Raw genomic sequence first — 14,120 nt, 5'->3', positions numbered from 1 at the left:
GGAAGCCCCCAAGCCCTGATAAAAAACTCTAACGGATAATGTGGCGATAAACACTACGCGTAACAACTTTGCATATTTAATCATTTGAAATGCATCAAACTTAGTTGCCGTATGTGTGATACATAATTCAGCCCGATGGCATCTATTGCTAGTTTCTTTCTGACCTTGTCAGAAAAATGTTCTGTGTATGCCGGAAGCCCGGAAAACATACTGGCAATAAAGATATCCAACAACTCTATGGACTAAACACTGATATGTATGCCCGACCAGTAACAAATATGGTGCAATAGAGAATAAGTAAGTAACTTTCTCAGATAGTAGCATCACATTTTCTAGGAGACCAAGCTTGTAAACATTTAGCATATTTTTGCAACACCAACTGAACATACATACTATGCAAATGAAAAGGGAATCAGTATGGTATAACTAAAAGACGAAATGCAGTAGTGGGGCTTAAATGCAGATAACTGCAGAAACATGGCTTAGGAGAATATACAAATCTAATAGAAAACAAATGAAGAGGAAAGAGAAATTAGAATAGCATATGGAGGAGAATAGTTATAGTCTTGGTACACAAATTATAGTTTGACTAATGAAACATGAAGAGAAACACAATTAGAAGACTGAGGGGCAACAACATAGGATAATGTGTCCTGAGCCCATAAGTTTGACAGGGAGTAATGGCAATCTTGGAGCATATGCCCAAAACCACGATAGGACAAACATAGACTGAAAGAAACAGTACATTCTTCTACCTATACACTGATCTGCCATCAAATATACGAAAGATCATATCGAAAGTTAAAAGAAGCCAATAACCTCCTTCATCTCCCCCTTGCTTCGATTTATGCAGATGAAAACATCCAATAATGAAATAATTCGAAGTTTGGCTGAAACATATTGTTGTAGGTGAGAACAAATATTTTTGGTGAGCTCTAACGCCAAATTTCTGCAGATGTGTTCTACAACAGATCAAAACCAGTTGCAGTAAAGAAAATAAAGCTATAAATACTTACGTAGAAGTTTAAAATCAATTTGAGAGTCTTTAACCTGCGCATAGACAAAATTCACTGAGCATAACATGATCCAAATTGCCCAACTGGTGTACTGTTACCGAACATGAAAACTTGAATCTGTTATTGACAGGAAAATGTTAGTATCATATCAAAAGCATAGAATGCTTTCCATGTAGTGCAGATTTGCTAGAAGTAAATGCATTGGATTACTATCAATATCACAAAACTTAAACCTTGCATGTCCTTGCCGTTCAAAATTTCTATCTACAAGCTGCATTTAAAGCCTCATGTTCAGTTATCAAGAGTTGAATACACAATATTAAACACATAGCTTGGATATAAAACAGAAGAAACATTGCAGATAGTGATAGGTGAGGGAGCAACACCGAGGCTTTCATACATTAGAAAAAAAGGTTTTCAAGTAGAAACTTGCATGAAAAAGTGAACAACCTTACTAAAGAAAATGTTTCCAACATTGGGCGACCTGTCGCCGCACGGTTGGCTTAGATGAGGGAGAGAGATAAAACCTTTTCATGCAAGTTGTTCACTTTCTCATTTTCAAGACTGCAAGAATAAAAAAGTGAACAACCTCACTAAAGAAAATGTTTCAAGACTGCAAGAATATAAAATATTACATCAAAATAAATGAAGGATAACTTTTTGAGACCTGAGATAGATTAAGAAACTACATCTAAAAAGCCTAAAAAGAGAAGCCCAACTTTGAACCATAATTGCCTCATAAACTATAAGCCAATAAGTCATGGCCATACGTACCTTTAGTTTATATGAAGTGTCCTAGCAGCTTCTCCAATCTTTGTGATGATTCCTTTTAGAGCGCACGGTGAGGTCAATCATGTCTTGTTTTGCTCCTACCACAGAATCTGTAGAGTTAAGCACATTGCAATGAGATATAGTATCTACAAGAAATCACAAGAATTAAGGAGGCAAATAATATCGAGAAAACCGACCATGAGCTGAAGTACAAATAAAAGAGTGTCATCAGTGAAAAGACAATGGGGAAAATAAGTGAATGTGTTATTGTTTCTTAAGACCTTCTTGATTTAGATAAAAAAAGTAAGAGGTTCTAGCTAAGATAACAAATAAATTCATAGTGTCACTATAGAATCTACAAATCTTGTCCTAATATTCAGTACAAAAAATGCTGAATCAGCGGCAACTGAATGTAAAAGAAAAGTGACAGTATTGTGCAATTTACATAACAGATAGTCTTTCCTCACATGCCAACAATGTTATCCAGCCATATGCTCGTTTATATGGCCAAATATACAAACCCGGAGAAATTAAACAATGTCAAACAATGTCATAAGAGAGGAAGAGAGAGAGGATAGGAGTACAAGGATAGAGCACGCGAGAGATGCGGAAGTACAATGCAAGCGGCGTCGATGAGGAGAGATGGAAATCGGGATAGCTAGTGTGTTGTCAGGCGAAAATATATGTTTTACATGTGTAAGGGAGAAAATAAAATTAAGAGGCCGTGGCAACGCACGAGCATTCTGCTAGTAAATTCATAGTGTCACTATAGAATCTACAAATCTTGTCCTAATATTCAGTACAAAAAACGCTGAATCAGCGGCAACTGAATGTAAAAGAAAAGTGACAGTATTGTGCAATTTACATAACAAATAGTCTTTCCTCACATGCCAACAATGTTATCCAGCCATATGCTCGTTTATATGGCCAAATATACAAACCCGGAGAAATTAAACAATGTCAAACAATGTCATAAGAGAGGAAGAGAGAGCATATGAGTACAAGGATAGAGCACGCGAGAGATGCGGAGGTACAATGCAAGCGGCGTCGATGAGGAGAGATGGAAATCGGGATAGCTAGTGTGTTGTCGGGCGAAGCGAGCCCTGATTGGTTCGCCTGGTTTGCCTACTCTCAGGGCACCGTCAGAATAGAATTACCGTTCCTTAACTGGGGTTTTTTGATAGCTCAAATAACTACTAATACTGTACTATTAATTAATATTCCCAGAACAAAAGAACTCTTGCCAGATAAGGCTGTGGCAACAATTTGGATCAATGTACATTTGCAGTCGCAGGAATCAAAATTTGCAAAAATACATGGCAAGTGATTGATGCAAAACAGCAGCATTTGTGTGCACACAACATCTATTATCATATTTCACAAACAAAAATCACCAAAGTATATTCCTTCCACAACATACTTCATGATCTGATGCCCTCAGCATAGAACACGGAGAACTAAATCACTAATTCCACACAGATTGGCCGAATGCTATATATCAACAACAAACCAACAAGAACCTATCTAGGCCCGCATACTTTCCTCTTAAGCATTTAATCAAACACGTCCCCTGCTTTTAACTTCTAAACAAAGATGCCCAACAAGCAAGGAAGAAACGCCCACTCGAATGTCCCAAATCGTACTCTAATGTCCCAAATCGTACTGGATATGAACTATAGCAGTCCAATCTTGAGGGCAGCAACAAGAACCAGCCGGTAGAACCCCTACGTACGCCAAACATCGCAAAGGAAAAGGGGATTGAGTGCGTACGGACGAGTTCATACGTAGATAAATTACAAAGGCGAGGGTCACCTGTGCGAGGCCGGTGATGAGTCCGCGGAACTTGGGGTGGACGCCGGCGTGGTACTTGAGGCAGCTGGAGATGGGGTTGTGCAGCGTCCAGGCGTGCTCGCCGCCGATGACGTCCAGGCGCGCCTTTGATGCCGTCGTCCAGGCGCGCCTTCGCTGCCGTCGTTGCCGCATCACCCACGCGCGCCGTCTGCAGTCGCGCGCTCGATGTCGCCGCCGTAATCGCTGCCGTCGCCCAGGCACACGCTTGCCGCCGCCGTTTCCAGTCGCGCGCTCGCCGCCGCAGTCGCCGCCGTCGCCCAGGCGCGCGCTCGCCCTCGCCGTCGTCGCCCAGGCGCACCTTCGCCGCCTCCGTCTTCAGGCACGCGCTCGCCGTCGCCCAGGTGCGCCCAGGCGCGTGGTCGCCGCCGCCGCCGCTGCCATGTCTTCCCGGTTGGAGATGGGGCGTGGGAACGAGAGGGGATTGGGGAGAGGGAGGCGCACGGGATTGGGTGAGATAGGGTTTCGGCCGGCGCGGCGAAGATATTTTGCACGCTAGCTCGCCACCAACGAAGCCGTAGACACTGACGTGTGGACCTGCCGAACCGTAGGACCCAAATGCAGCCAGATGCGGGTAGACAACGGCCAGTGCATGGCTTTCGCTAGCACGCTGCTGCCATATATGGACGGCTGAGATCGAATGCTGGCCAGACACAGTAAAAATCCGACGGTTCACGTGCTTCATTCGCTGTGAATCCCCCTATGGGGGGCATCGTTTATACCTTTAGATGCCAGGCAGTAAACTTGGGCCTTTCATCTTTGAACACCTTCCCATTCCTCAAATTCCAAATATGCTAACATGGAATAAACACCACCTCTCCAAAAGAAATTCAAAGCTTGTCCTAGCAAATGTTGCGATCTCGATCTATTTCTTCCTCACGACCCCCCGCACCATCCCCCCACCCCCACGATCCCACTCCAAATCCCCTGCCCAGAACGGCCGGCGCCAGCTCCTGTAATCCTCCTTCGCCACCGGCCACCAGCTTCTTCCCGCCGCCAGCCCCCATATTCCTCGCGCCACCGGCCCCCGCTTCTTTGGCGCCGCGAACCCCAGGCTCCTAGCGCCGCCGAGCCCGCTTCTTCCTGCCACCGGACCCGGCTCCTAGCGACGTCGGCCTCGCTCCCTCTGGCTTCTGGCGACCTCGCGTCCCCGTGCCTCCGGTCCTCCGTCTTCCTCGCACTGTCGTTCCCCTGTACCTACATCGTGTCCTTCTAGCACCGGTGATTCAACGCCGGCCGGGCCGCCGCCATGGCTCTGGTCAGATGGCCAGCCCCATATTCCGCTGAATCCCTAGCTCTCCAGCTCGCCACGGCCTTTTCTGTTCCCCCCGCGTTGGTGCGGCTACCCGCGGCGACCTCCCGTGTTGGATTCCGGCCATCAGACGTGGCCGACAAAGCTCAACCAGGCCGCATTATTGCGCTCCGGCGTACAGCACTGCGGGTGTTGCCCATTCACGGCAGAGCCCTCGCACTTCCTCCCATTTTTTACAGTATAATTTGAGATATCGTTGTTGCTTTTGGTGTGAAAGAATGAATATAATTGTCTGAAAGAGAAGTTTAGTTAGCAAATCAAGAGAAGTTTAATTAGCAAATCAAGAGAAGTGCAGGGCACCCCTTCTGTAGTTGCTGCCGCCGGACGCCTGGACAGGAAGTACAGGCTGTGGACACAATTAGTACAATGCCTGTATTTGCCTATTCGTAGCTTATGCGTGTAGTTGACACGTCCGTTGGGAACCCCAAGAGGAAGGTGTGATGCGCACAGCAGCAAGTTTCCCTCAGTAAGAAACCAAGGTTTAATCGAACCAGTAGGAGTCAAGAAGCACGTTGAAGGTTGATGGCGGCGGGATGTAGTGCGGCGCAACACCAGGGATTCCGGCGCCAACGTGGAACCCGCACAACACAACCAAAGTACTTTGCCCCAACGAAACAGTGAGGTTGTCAATCTCACCGGCTTGTCTGTAACAAAGGATTAGATGTATAGTGTGGATGATGATTGTTTGCAGAAAATAGTAGAACAAGTATTGCAGTGGATTGTATTCGATGTAAAAGAATGGACCGGGGTCCACAGTTCACTAGAGGTGTCTCTCCCATAAGATAGCATGTTGGGTGAACAAATTACAGTCGGGCAATTGACAAATAGAGAGGGCATAACAATGCACATACATGATATGATGAATATTGTGAGCTTTAATTGGGCATTACGACAAAGTACATAGACCGCTATCCAGCATGCATCTATGCCTAAAAAGTCCACCTTCAGGTTATCATCCGAACCCCTTCCAGTATTAAGTTGCAAAACAACAGACAATTGCATTAAGTATGGTGCGTAATGTAATCAATAACTACACCCTCGGACATAGCATCAATGTTTTATCCCTAGTGGCAACAACACATCCACAACCTTAGAACTTTCTGTCACTGTCCCAGATTTAATGGAGGCATGAACCCACTATCGAGCATAAATACTCCCTCTTGGAGTTAAGAGCAAAAAACTTGGCTAGAGCCTCTACTAATAACGGAGAGCATGCAAGATCATAAACAACACATAGGTAATAGATTGATAATCAAAATAACATAGTATTCTCTATCCATCGGATCCCGACAAACACAACATATAGAATTACAGATAGATGATCTTGATCATGTTAGGCAGCTCACAAGATCCGACAATGAAGCACATGAGGAGAAGACAACCATCTAGCTACTGCTATGTACCCATAGTCCAGGGGTGAACTACTCACTCATCACTCCGGAGGCGACCATGGCGGTGAAGAGTCCTCCGGGAGATGATTCCCCTCTCCGGCAGGGTGCCGGAGGTGATCTCCAGAATCCCCCGAGATGGGATTGGCGGCGGCGGCGTCACAGTAAGGTTTTCCGTATCGTGGCTCTCGGTACTGGGGGTTTCGCGACGAAGACCTTAAGTAGGCGGAAGGGCAGGTAAAGGGGCGTCACGAGGGGCCCACACAGCAGGCCGGCGCGGCCAGGGCTTGGGCCGCGCCGCCCTGGTGTGTCGCCACCTCGTGGCCCCACTTCGACTCTCCCTCGGACTTCTGGAAGCTTCGTGCAAAAATAGGACCCTGGGCGTTGATTTCGTCCAATTCCGAGAATATTTCCTTTGTAGGATTTCGAAACCAAAAACGGCAGAAAACAAGAATCGGCTCTTCGGCATCTCGTTAATAGGTTAGTGCCGGAAAATGCATAAATATGACATATAATGTGTATAAAACATGTAGATATCATCAATAATGTGGCATGGTGTTGCGGTCAGAAACCCACCGGCGGGCAGCGACGGGCAACACCGTAGAGCCGGGAATCTCCCAGGACTGCGGCTGGCCCTGGTCCCTCCGAGCGACGGCCCGCAAAGCCTTCTGCACGCACGTCCGATGCTGTCGCAAGGGCGTGCCACCTGACCTATACCTGGTCGGGAAGGTGTTGGATGATGCCTCGCTTAGTTTCCTGCATGGCATACACGTAAACGTTAAATACGAGCCTCGATCGGCTCTCGGGTTGTCCCGTGAATCGGCTCAAAGAGCCGATCCACCCATGATACGTACGAGGTGTACGATCGGATGGTGGTCCTGCTTGATCAAGATAAAGCTAAAGCGATCTACGACGATTTAGGGTTTTCACCGCATAATCGGATCATCCTACTCACGATTGGGCCTCGCGCTCGCGTACGGTGATCGTAAGCCGATCCTAGACGAGGCCTAAAAACCAACACGAGGTTGATCCTCGGAACGTCCTGTCTAGGGCTAGCAAACTACACCCTACACGCCGCTGGATCCTCCAACCCTTTGTAAGGCCTAACAATGCAGATATTAAACTAATCCTTGAAGAACAAGGAGCAACCGTAACGGATCGGATCTACTAAATAATGATCAAGCGGGGTGCCGCCCCTACACCTAAGATAGGTGTAAGGGCGGCTAGATGCATAAGGGTTGCACTACGACGAGCATATGATACGAGGAACAATGCTAACCCTAACACATCTAAGATAACTACGTTGCTCGCCATCAAAAAGGCTTCGAGCACGAGCAACGCATGAACAACGTAATAAGCTTATGCTGCCTAGATCGCAAGATGCGATCTAGGCAGCATGGTGCTTACCGGAAGAAACCCTCGAGACGAAGGAGTTGGCGATGCGCCGAGATTGATTTGTGTTGAACGTTGGTTGTTGTTTATTTCATAAACCCTAGATACATATTTATAGTCCGTGGGACTTTCTAATTCAGGCGTGCACCTAACCGTGCACGGATAAAACTCTAACTTCTAAATTAAGATACGATCTACTATAATACAGATACACGGGCAATTTAGCCCAACTTCTCCGTGTCAGGCCGCTTCAGAGATCCTCCACGCGTATATCTTTCAAGCCCAACTCACTTACGGCCCATCTCCTGATTTGGCCAAAATCTGGTGATAACACATGGAACATTAGAAATTATCGATACGTCGGAGACGTATCAGCATCCCCAAGCTTAGTTCCTGCTCGTCCCGAGCAGGTAAACGATAACAAAGATAATTTCTGTAGTGACATGCCATCATAACCTTGATCATACTATTGTAAACATATGTAATGAATGCAGTGATCAAAACAATGGTAATGACATGAGTAAACAAATGAATCATAAAGCAAAGACTTTTCATGAATAGTACTTAAAGACAAGCATCAATAAGTCTTGCATAAGAGTTAACTCATAAAGCAATAAATCAATAAAGGTATTGAATCAACACAAAGGAAGATTAAGTTTCAGCGGTTGCTTTCAACTTATAACATGTATATCTCATGGATAATTGTCAACATAGAGTAATATAACAAGTGCAATATGCAAGTATGTAGGAATCAATGCACAGTTCACACAAGTGTTTGCTTCTTGAGGTGGAGAGAAATAGGTGAACTGACTCAACATAAAAGTAAAAGAAAGGTCCTTCGCAGAGGAAAGCATCGATTGCTATATTTGTGCTAGATCTTTTATTTTGAAAACAAGGAACAAGTTTGTCAACGGTAGTAATAAAGCATATGTATTATGTAAATTATATCTTACAAGTTCCAAGCCTCATGCATAGTATACTAATAGTGCCCGCACCTTGTCCTAATTAGCTTGGACTACCGGGATCATCGCAATACACATGTTTTAACCAAGTGTCACAAAGGGGTACCTCCATGCCGCCTGTACAAAGGTCTAAGGAGAAAGCTCGCATTTTGGATTTCTCGCTTTTGATTATTCTCAACTTAGACATCCATACCGGGACAACATGGACAACAGATAATGGACTCCTCTTTAATGCATAAGCATGTAGGAACAATTAGTGCTCTCATATGAGATTGAGGATATATGTCCAAAACTGAAACTTCCACCATGATTCATGGCTTTAGTTAGCGGCCCAATGTTCTTCTCTAACAATATGCATGCTCTAACCATTAAAGTGGTAGATCTCCCTTACTTCAGACAAGACGGACATGCATAGCAACTCACATGATATTCAACAAAGAGTAGTTGATGGCGTCCCCAGAAACATGGTTATCGCAGAACAAGCAACTTAATAAGAGATAAAGTGCATAAGTACATATTCAATACCACAATAGTTTTTAGGCTATTTGTCCCATGAGCTATATATTGCAAAGGTGAAGAATGGAAATTTTAAAGGTAGCACTCAAGCAATTTACTTTGGAATGGCGGAGAAATACCATGTAGTAGGTAGATATGGTGGACACAAATGGCATAGTGGTTGGCTCAAGGATTTTGGATGCATGAGAAGTATTCCCTCTCGATACAAGGTTTAGGCTAGCAAGGTTATTTGAAACAAACACAAGAATGAACCGGTGCAGCAAAACTCACATAAAAGACATATTGTAAACATTATAAGACTCTACACCGTCTTCCTTGTTGTTCAAACTCAATACTAGAAATTATCTAGACTTTAGAGAGACCAAATATGCAAACCAAATTTAGCAAGCTCTAGGTGTTTCTTCATTAATGGGTGCAAAGTATATGATGCAAGAGCTTAAACATGAGCACAACAATTGCCAAGTATCAAATTATTCAAGACATTTTAGAATTACTACATGTAGCATTTCCGATTCCAACCATATAACAATTTAACGAAGAAGATTCAACCTTCGCCATGAATACTATGAGTAAAGCCTAAGGACATATTTGTCCATATGCAACAAGCGGAGCGTGTCTCTCTCCCACACAATGAATGCTAGGATCCATTTTATTCAAACAAAACAAAAACAAAAACAAACCGACGCTCCAAGCAAAGCACATAAGATGTGATGGAATAAAAATATAGTTTCGGGGGAGGAACTCCGATAATGTCGTCGATGAAGAAGGGGATGCCTTGGGCATCCCCAAGCTTAGACGCTTGAGTCTTCTTAAAATATGCAGGGGTGAACCACCGAGGCATCCCCAATCTTAGAGCTTTCACTCTCCTTGATCATATTGTATCATTCTCCTCTCTTGATCCTTGAAAACTTCCTCCACACCAAACTCGAAACAACTCATTAGAGGGTTAGCGCACAATAAAAATTAACATGTTCAGAGGTGACACAACCATTCTTAACACTTCTGGACATTGCATAAAGCTACTGGACATTAATGGAACAAAGAAATTCATCCATCATAGCAAAAGAGGCAATGCGAAATAAAAGGCAGAATCTGTCAAAATAGAATAGTCCGTAAAGATGGATTTTATTGAGGCACCAGACTTGCTCAAATGAAAATTCCCTAATTGAATGAAAGTTGCGTATATATCTGAGGATCACGCACGTAAATTGGCATATTTTTCTGAGCTACCTACAGAGAGGCAGGTCGAAATTCGTGACAGCAAAGAAATCATTACTCGCGCAGTAATCCAAATCTAGTATGAACCTTACTATCAACGACTTTACTTGGCACAACAATGCACAAAACTAAGATAAGGAGAGGTTGCTACAGTAGTAAACAACTTCCAAGACTCAAATATAAAACAAAAATACTGTAGTAAAAACATGGGTTGTCTCCCATAAGCGCTTTCTTTAACGCCTTTCAGCCTAGGCGCGTAAAGTGTATATCAAGTGTTATCGAGAGATGAAGCATCAACATCATAACTTGTTCTAATAATAGAATCAAAAGGTAACTTCATTCTTTTTCTAGGGAAGTGTTCCATACCTTTCTTGAGAGGAAATTGATATTTAATATTACCTTCCTTCATATCAATGGTAGCACCAACAGTTCGAAGAAAAGTTCTTCCCAATATAATGGGACAAGATGCATTGCATTCAATATCCAAGACAACAAAATCAACGGGGACAAGGTTATTGTTAACGGTAATGCGAACATTATCAACTCTCCCCAAAGGTTTCTTTATAGCATTATCAACAAGATTAACATCCAAATAACAATTCTTCAATGGTGGCAAGTCAAGCATATTATAAATTTTCTTAGGCATAACGGAAATACTTGCACCAAGATCACATAAAGCATTACAATCAAAGTTATTGACCTTCATCTTAATGATGGGCTCCCAACCATCCTCTAGCTTCCTAGGAATAGAAGTTTCAAGTTTTAGTTTCTCCTCTCTAGCTTTTATGAGAGCATTTGTAATATGATTTGTAAAGGCTAAATTTATAGCACTAGCATTGGGACTCTTAGCAAGTTTTTGTAAGAACTTTATAACTTCAGAGATGTGGCAATCATCAAAACCCAAACCATTACAATCTAAAGCAATTGGATCATCATCCCCAATGTTGGAAAAAATTTCAGCAGTTTTATCACAGGCAATTTCAGCAGTTTTAGCAGTTTCAGACAATTTTGCACGCTTTGCACTAGGAGTAGAAACATTGCCAACACCAATTATTTTACCATTGATAGTAGGAGGTGCAGCAACATGTGAATCATTAACATTACTAGTGGTGGTAATAGTCCAAACTTTAGCTACATTACTCTCTTTAGCTAGTTTTTCATTTTCTTCTCTTTCCCACCTAGCATGCAATTCGGCCATCAATCTTATATTCTCATTAATTCTAACTTGGATGGCATTTGCTGTAGTAACAATTTTATTTTCAATATCCCTATTAGGCATAACTTCCGATTTCAAAAGATAAACATCAGAGGCAAGACTATCAACCTTAGAAGCGAGAATATCAATTTTATTGAGCTTTTCCTCAACAGATTTGTTAAAAGCAGTTTGTGTACTAATAAATTCTTTAAGCATAGCTTCAAGTCCAGGGGGTTTGTTCCTATTATTGTTGTAAGAATTCCCATAAGAATTAGCATAATCGTTACCATTATTATAAGGATATGGCCTATAGTTATTACTAGAATTGTTCCGATAAGCATTGTTGTTGAAATTATTATTTTTAATGAAGTTTACATCAACATGTTCTTCTTGGGCAACCAATGAAGCTAACGGAACATTATTAGGATCAACATTAGTCCTATCATTCACAAGCATAGACATAATAGCATCAATCTTATCACTCAAGGAAGAGGTTTCTTTGACGGAATTTACCTTCTTACCTTGTGGAGCTCTTTCCGTGTGCCATTCAGAGTAATTAATCATCATATTATCAAGAAGCTTTGTTGCTTCACCAAGAGTGATGGACATAAAGGTACCTCCAGCAGCTGAATCCAATAGGTTCCGCGAAGAAAAGTTCGAGTCCCGCATAAAAGGTTTGGATGATCATCCAAGTAGTCGACTCCATGGGTTGGGCAATTTTTAACCAAAGATTTCATTCTTTCCCAAGCTTGTGCAACATGCTCATTATCCAATTGTTTAAAGTTCATTATGCTACTTCTCAAGGATATAATTTTAGCAGGGGGATAATATCTACCAATAAAAGCATCCTTGCATTTAGTCCATGAATCAATACTATTCTTAGGCAGAGATAGCAACCAATCTTTAGCTCTTCCTCTTAATGAGAAAGGAAACAATTTTAGTTTTATAATGTCACCATCTACATCTTTATACTTTTGCATTTCACACAATTCAACAAAGTTATTGAGATGGGCAGCAAGCATCATCGGAACTAACACCGAAAAATTGCTCTCGCATAACAAGATTCAAGAAAGCAGGTTTAATTTCAAAGAATTCTGCTGTAGTAGCAGGTGGAGCAATAGGTGTGCATAAGAAATCATTATTATTTGTGGTTGTGAAGTCACACAACTTAGTATTTTTAGGAGTGGCCATTTTAGCAGTAGTAAATGAAGCAAACTAGATAAAGTAAATGCAAGTAACTAATTTTTTTGTGTTTTTTATATAGAGTGCAAGACAGTAAATAAAGTAAAGCTAGCAACTAATATTTTTTTTGTGTTTTGATATAATGCAGTAAACAACTAAGTAAATAAAATAAAGCAAGACAAAACAAAGTAAAGAGATTGGATTGTGGAGACTCCCCTTGCAGCGTGTCTTGATCTCCCCGGCAACGGCGCCAGAAATTTGCTTGATGCGTGTAGTTGACACGTCCGTTGGGAACCCCAAGAGGAAGGTGTGATGCGCACAGCAGCAAGTTTCCCTCATAAGAAACCAAGGTTTAATCGAACCAGTAGGAGTCAAGAAGCACGTTGAAGGTTGATGGCGGCGGGATGTAGTGCGGCGCAACACCGGGGATTTCGGCGCCAACGTGGAACCTCGCACAACACAACCAAAGTACTTTGCCCCAACGAAACAGATGAGGTTGTCAATCTCACCGGCTTGCTGTAACAAAGGATTAGATATATAGTGTGGATGATGATTGTTTGCAGTAAAATAGTAGAACAAGTATTGCAATGGATTGTATTCGATGTAAAAGAATGGACCGGGGTCCACAGCTCACTAGAGGTGTCTCTCCCATAAGATAGCATGTTGGGTGAACAAATTACGAATCGGGCAATTGACAAATAGAGAGGGCATAACAATGCACATACATGATATGATGAATATTGTGAGATTTAATTGGGCATTACGACAAAGTACATAGACCGCTATCCAGCATGCATCTATGCCTAAAAAGTCCACCTTCGAGTTATCATCCGAACCCCTTCCAGTATTAAGTTGCAAAACAACAGACAATTGCATTAAGTATGGTGCGTAATGTAATCAATAACTACATCCTCGGACATAGCATCAATGTTTTATCCCTAGTGGCAACAAGACATCCACAACCTTAGAACTTTCTCATCATCGTCCTGCATTTAATGGAGGCATGAACCCACTATCGAGCATAAATACTCCCTCTTGGAGTTAAGAGCAAAAACTTGGCCGCAGCCTCTACTAATAACGGAGAGCATGCAAGATCATAAACAAAACATAGGTAATAGATTGATAATCAAAATAACATAGTATTCTCTATCCATCGGATCCCGACAAACACAACATATAGAATTACAGATAGATGATCTTGATCATGTTAGGCAGCTCACAAGATCCGACAATGAAGCACATGAGGAGAAGACAACCATCTAGCTACTGCTATGGACCCATAGTCCAGGGGTGATCTACTCACTCATCACTCCGGAGGCG

At 42.7% G+C, this 14,120-nt stretch overlaps 1 long non-coding RNA gene across 1 annotated transcript; it reads right to left on the bottom strand.

The window, feature by feature from the left end:
• Window positions 1–722: 722 nt before the first annotated feature.
• On the bottom strand, window positions 723–1,834 carry LOC124652181. The gene is made up of 3 exons (XR_006987626.1): window positions 1,791–1,834; window positions 1,017–1,133; window positions 723–890 (listed from the first exon to the last, which is right to left on the bottom strand). It is a non-coding gene; the product is annotated as an uncharacterized LOC124652181 (long non-coding RNA).
• Between the last annotated feature and the right edge of the window lie 12,286 nt (window positions 1,835–14,120).

The sequence above is a fragment of the Lolium rigidum genome, chromosome 5, assembly GCF_022539505.1.
Source record: "Lolium rigidum isolate FL_2022 chromosome 5, APGP_CSIRO_Lrig_0.1, whole genome shotgun sequence".
Taxonomy (NCBI): Eukaryota; Viridiplantae; Streptophyta; class Magnoliopsida; order Poales; family Poaceae; genus Lolium; species Lolium rigidum.
This window is presented reverse-complemented; position numbering and strand designations above follow the sequence as displayed.